Source organism: Ostrinia furnacalis, unplaced genomic scaffold, assembly GCF_004193835.3.
Source record: "Ostrinia furnacalis isolate ACB-3 unplaced genomic scaffold, ASM419383v2 OfSCF5991, whole genome shotgun sequence".
In the NCBI taxonomy this organism is placed as follows: Eukaryota; Metazoa; Arthropoda; class Insecta; order Lepidoptera; family Crambidae; genus Ostrinia; species Ostrinia furnacalis.
This window is the reverse complement of record NW_021136230.1, coordinates 131436-141413: the sequence shown is the minus strand read 5'-3', so window position 1 is coordinate 141413 and position 9978 is coordinate 131436.

Sequence of the window (9978 nt, the reverse complement as noted above, 5' to 3'; positions counted from 1 at the left end):
GGATAATGATAAATTAACTGGCTCTACAATGTGAAAATTTGATGTGAAAAAGTATTTCACACTTATTAATAACTAGCTTTCCGCCCGCGGCTTCGCCCGCGTGGAATTTTGTCTGTCACAGAAAAAAATTATCGCGCGCGTCCCTGTTTCAAAAACCGGGATAAAAACTATCCTATGTTCTTTCCCGGGACTCAAACTATCTCTATGCCAAATTTCATCAAAATCGGTTGCGAGGTTTAAGCGGGAAAGCGTAACAGACAGACAGACAGACAGACAGACAGACAGACAGACAGACAGACAGACAGAGTTACTTTCGCATTTATAATATTAGTTGGGATNCCATGCTTGACGAAATGTAATTTAAGACATGATATCTACAGAATATTTCAATTATACGGCATTTTATTACAAATCTTTTTAATTTTGACGGTGCTATTCCTTGAAAAACTCAAAAGAATTATTTCAATAAGGTACTTTTATTTCAATTTTTCGTTTTTCTTTTGATAGCAATACAAACTGATCTTTCTTTCAAATACTTGGTTAGATAGAATATTTTTTTATTCCGTACCTTGCTAGGTATATTAAAAAAAACACACATCCTTTAATAATACACATTGAGATAAATGTTATTTATTTATGTAGTATTATTAACCTGTTCTATGAACTATACGTAAAAATTTCCACCTAGGAATCGAACCCACTAAAATAATCTATCCATCGCTACACAAATCACTGGTCATTGTAACAGAAAACTAAACTATTATTAACGGATAATGATAATTAACTGGCTCTACAATGTGAAAATTAGATGTGAAAAATGATTTCACAATTAATTCAACTCAAGCATGGTGATCTTATTAAATATTGGAGTCATGTTTATATTATTGGATCATTTTATGCAGTACCCGGTCAAACTCATTACGTAAAACTTGATCATGCATTTTTTGCATATTCATAAATGCTCGTGAATTCTGGGGACTGCATAAGGTGGTCCAAAAAACCTTGCCTTGCCAAGTAATTATAATTGTTAATAATGATACGGAGCACCTCGTTTAAAAGTAATATTTCGCGCGGTCGGTGCAACAACGCCATAACTGTAAAATGAAAAAATTGGGGTATGACGTAACTTGCCACTTAGACAAGAGCCAGTTACCTCCACTGAAAAATTGTTTAGTTATTGCTTACACAGAAAAAGTGACTTGCGAACTGTGGTTATGAAGAATTAATTTTGTATAATATAAAGAAACTATTTTGTAGTGAGCTTAACCTGTTGGTTATAGGTAAACAGTTTGCAAGTCATTTCTTTTGTGTAAGCAAGCAGTAACTAAACATTTTTTGTTCAGATGTGAAAATCGTAGAGGCAAGTTATTTCATTTCACATACCCATGAAGAGATTTTCAGATACTGACGACCATGTTTTTATAATGGAGCGGACAATAAAAGCTTTCTGTAATAGGCATTTAAGCAAAGCCGCCGTTGAAGCTAATGTGCCTATGATGAGGTGAGCTTACCCAAAGAGTGAATTCAATCCACTCTTACTTTGAAGTTATATGACTTTATAGGTACTGGATTTTTGACTGTGCGTAACTCTCAAAAATAAATATTTCAGTTATGACATTGTTGCACCGTGTACGCGATAATTGTATGTATAATGCGAATCATCATATTTATTGTTAGGTAAATACTCATATCGTTTGTGAAATTAATAAGTATTTTTATATGGAAACACAGAGGGTGTAGATTTTGATGCAGTTTGCGACTGGAGTGGGTAAGTAATTTATTTTGAGTAGGTATTAACAGCTAAGGATAAGTTTTGAGTCTTTCACCTAATATAAATATGCATATGGCATGAAAATCTTACTCTTATAAGCAACAAAATGTTTTAAACTTTAGTGTGGACCACCATTACAAACTTCGGGGTGTGATATTTATGTAAGCTCAACAGTTACATCATCTTAATTTTAACCGTAACTGTATCTATAACCATTTTATTGTATGGAGTTTAACAGACTTCATGTTTGTTACAGATAAAGTAAAATGGTGTAACTTAGGGTTACAATAATTATTATTGCAATACCTATTGCACCAAAGAACGATATAAAGTGCCACAGAAGCTCGTTGTGCATCGTCTTGTCGTATTGAAATATTGTAATCGTACTGTGCAAAATAATAAATATCAACTCATTAACCTACTAAAAAATACCAACCGAATTAAGAACCTCCTCCTTTGTTGAAGTCGGTTAAAAATCTTATTCAGCAAGTTATTTTTACCCGACTACGCCAGAAGGAGGGTTATGTTTTTTTTTGTAATTTTTTAATCACACGACAAGGAATTACTCCCGTATTCACAAATGATACTTGCTTAAGTGAAGCAGCAAATTGAACGCACAGCGTTGAATAGAGCTCTTTGATTGGTTCGTGTGTCACCCTGTGCGTCCACGCGCACTGTGAGACCTCATAGTAATGTTTGTGAATAAACGGACGTTAGATTCATAGCAAGATTCAAGCAGATTGTAATGGTTGGTCAACTTTAAAAACAATTTAAATTATTAATACTTTTAACTTGAGCTTGCATTTGATTATGTTACAGTATTGTATTGATTGAGGAGTTATTTTTAGTTAACATTTTTGGAATAATATGATTTTTGTTCTTCTCTGCGGTCTGTATTAAAAGCTACTACGTACAAAAGCGACCTTATGTTCAATACTCAAAAACACAATTTTGATTGTTTTGAGATATTCTTGTATTTTTAATTGATTTTTAGTTAGTGACCTCACAGGCTGCAGGGTTTTAGTTTCAATGNTTTCAATTTAATAATAGCATTACGTTATGTTAAAGCATTTATAATGTAATTGTTATCGTCAGTATTTTATGAATAAATATTGTAAAACTTTAGGAGCCTGCTCTGAACATCGAACAACATCATAACGATGTTTTTTCTTTTACTATAATAATTAATGTTCCTTTTCGTTTCGGTTTTGATAATAAAATAAAATAAAATGTGTTTCTTGTTTTATTATCCTTAAAGTTACTTTTAATAGTCACTAACCATTAGAGATCTGAAGGTATGTACTTCTATTACTTAGAATCTGATCGTAATTACATAGATTAGGTTTATTTTATTTTAAAACTATTTACCCAAACTGCATGGTCTATCAGATTAATTTAACTTTTCTCATTTCTTATTTTTACTGTAAATAAAATACTCTTTTGTACTAAAATTGATTTTCTTTAGATTAATAACAATCCAGTAAGTACCTTTTAATCAAGTGCTTACTGAATTTAGTTGCAAGTTTATCTTCATGACCAACACAAATATTCCATAGCACTTCTCAGAATCCATGGCATCCACCAATATTGTATTGTAATGGGAGCTTACAATTTTTTTCCCTCGCCAAACAATTACTCGTCTATCCGCCATTGCTGTTTTCAAAAAAAGAACGCGCACGAATCGAGACCACCGACAAAAACTAAACCTAGACCTGTGTGCCTACCATGAGTTTACGTTAGGTGTGCTCGCTAGCGACTGCGTAAAAAAATGACATTTAAATGTATGACATATTGTGCAGCGCCCCTAGCGACTACTTTCAAGAAATAAAATCTTCATAGAATTTTTTGACGTATTCGCTAGCGAGCTCACCTAACGTAAACTCATGGTAGGCACACTGTTCGAAAAAGTTTTTATCACCGGCCAGTTCGAAGGACCTCCTCGCTGTTATGAATAGTTCATTAAAAAGGTTGGATTTAAATAGGTCTTGTTCGAATGGTGATATTTGGCTTGGATCGATGGTTTCCAATATTAATAATGTTACTAGACCTGTTATTGGCTGAGTATTGGCCAATGAGCTCGCTTGATTGATAATGAGTTGGGTATTGACAGCTAGAAAACCGTAGAGTGGCAATATAATGCGGACTGCATTTTTGTGGATAATTTGCTTGCCTAATGCAACAGGGAAGCAATGCAGGCATGCCGACCCGGCAATATTGCGATATTAGTTAATTATATTATGCTGAAAAGGGTAATGTGAGTTTTTCAAGATTTTTCTTACGTTGCTGATAGGTAAGTAAGTGGTAATAAACAACAATATTGCTTTGACACTTACAATAACGGAAATGAATAGATGCGAGTAAACATTTACAGTGTCATTCTTCTAAAACAAAAAAATAATGGTCTATTATCAATTAATGTCAATTTTTTATATTTTATAATTATAGTTTTCATAACCGATTAAAAATAAATTCATAGTCTAATAGGAAATAAAAAATAAGATAAATAGGTACCTACTATGTTGTATGGATGAATGTTTAATAAATACTGGCTGACTCGACAGACATCGATTCACTCTGTCAAAAAAATAATGAATGGGAAAAGAAAAATTACGATAGCAACCTCTTTCAAACTCCAAAAACAAGTAACAAAAAATAAAACTTTTATTTATTTATTGAAAAAGATACCAACGACATATAACTTTACATGCAACAATAATGTTAAGTAGGTACAATATTAAAATATATGCCTTTACAGGTGGATACATCATTTCCCAATATCGAACGTTTTACGTAGAATAAACAAAAAGCGGTCTACCTTTTTGATTTTACCTCATACTGAATAGACAATTATTTTTCACAAATGAGTTAGGTTGTATATGTCAACGTGAAATTGTGAACTCTGTCAGTTTATAATATAACGCGTTAGATTGTAAACTAACAGTGGGTTAGGTTAGGTTAGATTGTAATTTAACTACGTCAGATTGTAATCTGACGGAATTCACAATTTTACGGTGACATATACTTTTCATAAGTATCAAATCAACAAAATATTCCATTAGTTTATTAAAAAAAACACACTGACCCACTCCACGGCGGCCCTGTCCCTATTTGACAAGTTACCGATAAGGTATTCGCATTACATATTCCGCACAGATGGAGCATATTGTGTATGTACTCGCAGCATAATATATGTGTATCGTATGTACACATACGTATGTACTGGGTGACTAATAGATCGAGTGATCTAATTTATTGAGAGTTGGATTAGTGATTTTTTTATGCAGCAGAAAGCAGNGTTTACCCTATTTTATTTTAAAAACACTTATATTTCGAGTAATAGGGCATGTAGTTCTAATAAGATAATCTGAGGGGTTTATTACGTAATCGCAATGCACAAAACAAATACCTACATAACGATCTTCTTCTTCTATGGTGGGGATTGGAATTAATGGTCAGACTTTTTCATATCACACATAATGAATTTCTGTCTGACATGGTATTATGTAAGTTTTTTATAGGTATCGCATTGACTGTCTTAAAATATCTGATTCCATTAGATTTTTCTTGTAGAAATCAAATTATTTCGTTGCGATTTTGAATCCTGTTGTAGGCAAACTACTAAAGTGATGATGAGTCACCATTTTAACTGTCTGTAGTCACATGATAACTATCACTACATAGTATAAAACAAAGTCGCTTTCCGCTATCTGTTCCATGCTTAGATTTTTAAAACTACGCAATGGATTTTGATGCGGTTTTTTTAATAGATAGTTTAATTCAAGAGGAAGAGCGAAGCCGGGGCGTGTTGCTAGTGCATCTATATTTAAAAATGTTTATCCGATTAGCGTAGGGCTAGGCAACTAAGATAGTTTGAGCTATTTATTATGCCAATATTTTACGTCTTCCCATCTGCGTTGAATTTCATTTACAATACAAAGGTCACCGTTTTTCAAACAGCTACGGAACTCGGTTTTCCTTCCACAGTGCCATAGACATTAATTACTAAGCTAATTTAAAACAAATTCCTGAGGAAACATTTGTCTCTGAACGCCTCAAGACTTGAAATCACTCTAATTAGGGGCGGGTTTACACGGCGCGAAGTTAATAGTGATAAGTTAGGTATATTTTATTTTAAATCTTAGTAATAACTTCATCTTCATCATCATCATTCTCATCATATCAGGCATAGGACGTCCAATGCTGAACATAGACATCTCCCAATGAATTCCATAATGATAGGTTGGTAGCGTGGCCTGTATCCAGCGCCTTGATGCTACTTTCTTGCTGCGTACCAGAAAGCGCAGCTTAGGACGTCTGCCAACAAGATGGACCGACGACCTCATAAAAGTAGTAAGTACCTAACTTACGTTTTTTTTTTCATTGTTTGATTTATAACCTAAAAGGGATCAATATCGTGTAGGTGTCCGTTTCGAACCACTACAACAAAAAATTTATACTTTTTTTCCAATACTGTGTTAAAGTAGGGCCAACGAGAAGCGATACCAAATGTAAACAAACCCAATGTCATGGGTGAACCCGTCTCACTTTGACATATTTTGGCGGGATAACGAGACATTACGACAAATACACAAGATGGGAAGAGACAATTATATTGTCAACTCGACAGTCGTATCGACCTTTTGTATCGCTGCTAGTTGGCCGTACTTTAGTTAATATTTTAACAATGTATAATAATTTTAAATATGTGTCAGTCCTTTCAATGAAAAATTAATTATAACAATTGAATTAGAACCATGTAAACACGACTTAACTTAGACCGAGCCGATTTCTCATTGTTCGACAAGCGTCCTTTAATTTTCCTTATCTATACAGCCCGGAGTACGTCCTCCATAAAACATGCTGGAAAATCATCTGTCTCCTAAAGCAGCGGCCATATTGTTTTGCTGCCAAAGAGTTCAGTATTTAAAAAAAATAAAGACTGAACCTCTGACCACACTAGCAACACTAGTGTTTAAAATTCATTTATTTGTTCTTTAATGGTACATAAATTGATAAATAAGACGAAATGATTACCATAAGACTAAAACGAATATTGTGTTCAGCTACAATCGGAATCGGAGTGCAAATTAAGTTAATCTTTGTTCAATGTACTTTATTTTTAAGCCATGATTTGCAATTTGTTGCTGTACCTTAATAAATAAATAAATAAATAAGGTATTCACTACCAATTAACCTTTGTGTATGGAAAATATGGTAGTCAGTTACAGTGATGACTACCTTACAAAACTTGATATCTTGCGGAGTTATTCGTCTCACGATATTTCAAATATTTCACGATCTTGAGCTGCTGAGTGTTGTGTTGAGGGATGTCAAATAATGTCAGACACTTGGTTCGTTTGAAATGTGGCCTGTGAGGGTACTAAGGTGTGGCCTGTAAGGCTACGATAGGTGTGGCCGCTGCCTAACTCAAGCGTCACATGAAAATGGCATTATAATGGAGAACACGTGGGACCAAAAAAACGGGAAAATAAAAAGATAAGTAAATCTCATTTCAGACGTAGGTTGAACGTATTGGCTTGTTTTGATGGCTAATCAAAAAAAGCTCACAGATTTCTTTGAAAATAAGTAAATAAACGTCTGTTTTATGAATTATAAAGTACTAAAAACGCTGATTATAATATTGTTGATGAAAATGGTAATGAAATCTTTCTGTGGGCTGGGACAATTGGTATCAAACAAACACCTTGTTGACTAATTACTTATCTACTTAAAATGGTGCTGTCTTCAAAATAATAATATTATTTACGAGATTGCTACCATAATGTAGGTACCGTTTTATTTACAAGCCTCCGATATTTCGGCACTGTTGTAAGCGCCACTATCACGGAGTACCTACCTAATTGAAGATCTAGCAGGTAGACATATCGGTCTACCTTCTTTCACAATTTAGCAATCTGCAAGTTTAAAACAATATGCTGCTGTCTTTACCTTCCAAAAGAAGTTTTACTATTTTTCATTGACGGTAGGTGCTTAATACAATTGGAAAGTCCTACGAGACTGTTTAATGCTCTAATTACCCCTCAAATGCTAATCACTCTTAGTCATCTACATCGGATGGCATAGGTACGTCTTACAAAATAATATGTAAATCGTTCGCAAGTCTTTGAAGTGATAATTGACTAACACCGTCATTGTGCCAAAGCAAATTTGAACTAACCGCCTATTTGCGTTACAACGTCCACCGGTATAAACTATTACCACAGGGAAAAAATAATAGCCAGTCCATTTAGTATGACTTCATTCTATTCTAAAACTTGATGACTTCACCGGTTAAATATTTATGTAAACAAACCATGTAAAAACTTAACTTTGAAGATGAAAAAATTAAAATGTAATTTTCATTAGTTTGTTCAAATGTTTGTTGAAAGGTCTTTAAAATAAACCGCTAATTGCATTATCCTGGGGTTGTTAAGTAGGTATAGACTTTGGAGCTTACAGCTTTGGGAAAAGAGAACATTTACAAGGTCTTAGATTAACTGAATAGCGATTAAAGTCGTAGTAATTATAAAAGAAATTATCTTAAACATAAATTAAATAGATTTTGTGAAAAGATAACGAAAGTACAAACAACAGTAAATAAACAAGTTACCATCGTTATAACAAGACTTTAGTTTGTCATCTTACGTATTTTGATATACGTATGTTACCTCTATTCAAAAGCTTCTAAAAACGGTCATAAAATATGTAAAGCTAGACTTTGTGAGTAACTGTTCAATTGTGTTGGCTGTTTTATTTACATTGTGTCAATACCAACCAGTATACTATACTAGGCTATCTACCATCGCTCCGTCAGTCCGTCACTCGTGCGCTTTGCAATCCTAATTTTTGAATGCAATACATAGGTAATAGAGCCGATAGATTTATACGATCCATTTTACTGGCTTCTATGGCTGTTGGAATTGGTGCAAAAAGTATTTTAGATGTATCAGGTTGTGAAACCAAATGTTAATATAAAAATAATAATACACGAGTGTATGCTTTGAGCGCAATTTTTTGTTGCTTACGGAGTCGAAATGGAGGAATAGGTTTTTAAATACGATTACTAGTGTAATCATTATCTTGCCTTTCATATGTATTTTTGTGCAATAGTATAGAGCGCGTGGGTAACATAACTATGTAAAGATTGATCAAAAAAGATTTTGCGTGAAGTAGTAGAAGCAGTATCAAAGTCCACCTAAAACAAAGCATGTCGTCCATTTGAGATGACAGTGTGACATCTTGAATATAATAAATGTCACACTGTTATCGCAATAATAATAATTTAATAATAATCATAGGTCTAATCATTTAGACCTCTGTAAAGTTCGTTTGATGGGCAGAAATCGAACCCTAGAAAATGATACTACTGGTATTTACCCGCTCTTCTTAATTAGGTGCTAATATTGCAAAGATTCCATAGTCATTCATATCTGTAAATTGATTTTATTAATGTTAACTACGTTTATGAAATTGTTTGTTTTTGTTGACTGTTCTGAAAAATGAAGTTTTCTACATAACATGAACATGTTTGTCTTAAAAAATTGCAAGAAGAAATACATGTTTTATATTTAATTTGACTGGATTATTATATGAGTACAAGCTCTATATTTTTGTAACACCCTTGTTTAAGCAGGGTTACAACTGTACAAAAATAAATTAAAATATTTAGTAGTACGTCATTTTGATGGCAATAAAACTTTCACGGGTTTCCACCACACGTGTAAAGTCGCGGGAAAAGCTAGTACTAACTATAAACATATGTCGATAGCCCTGAGACAAGGATATCGACTGTGCAAGGCTCTAGAAAAATATGTCCTGACCAGATTCTAAGCATCGCTGCCTCATGTAAGTATGTCTGCCAATTATGAAGAGTAATGACTACAGAACATAGTTTTTATTGAAAAAACTATGTTTTATGTTCAATAGCTCACTAAACCTACCTAGGTAGCTACTTAGAATTCATTTTAGAATATTACAAATTAGGTCTTTCAAGAAAAGCAATTTAGTACTGATTTCTTGGGCTACGGAAAAGCGAATTCAAGGAAGCCTTCGTTCGACAACACAGACATTAGGTTTTTTCAGAAAATGGTTTTACTTCTGTAATATATATATATATATTTGTCGGCCGTTTGGTGTAGTGGTTCAGAACGGACTACTATGCCGAGAGGTCCGGGTCCGATTCCCGGCCGGGCAGAAATTGAAATAAT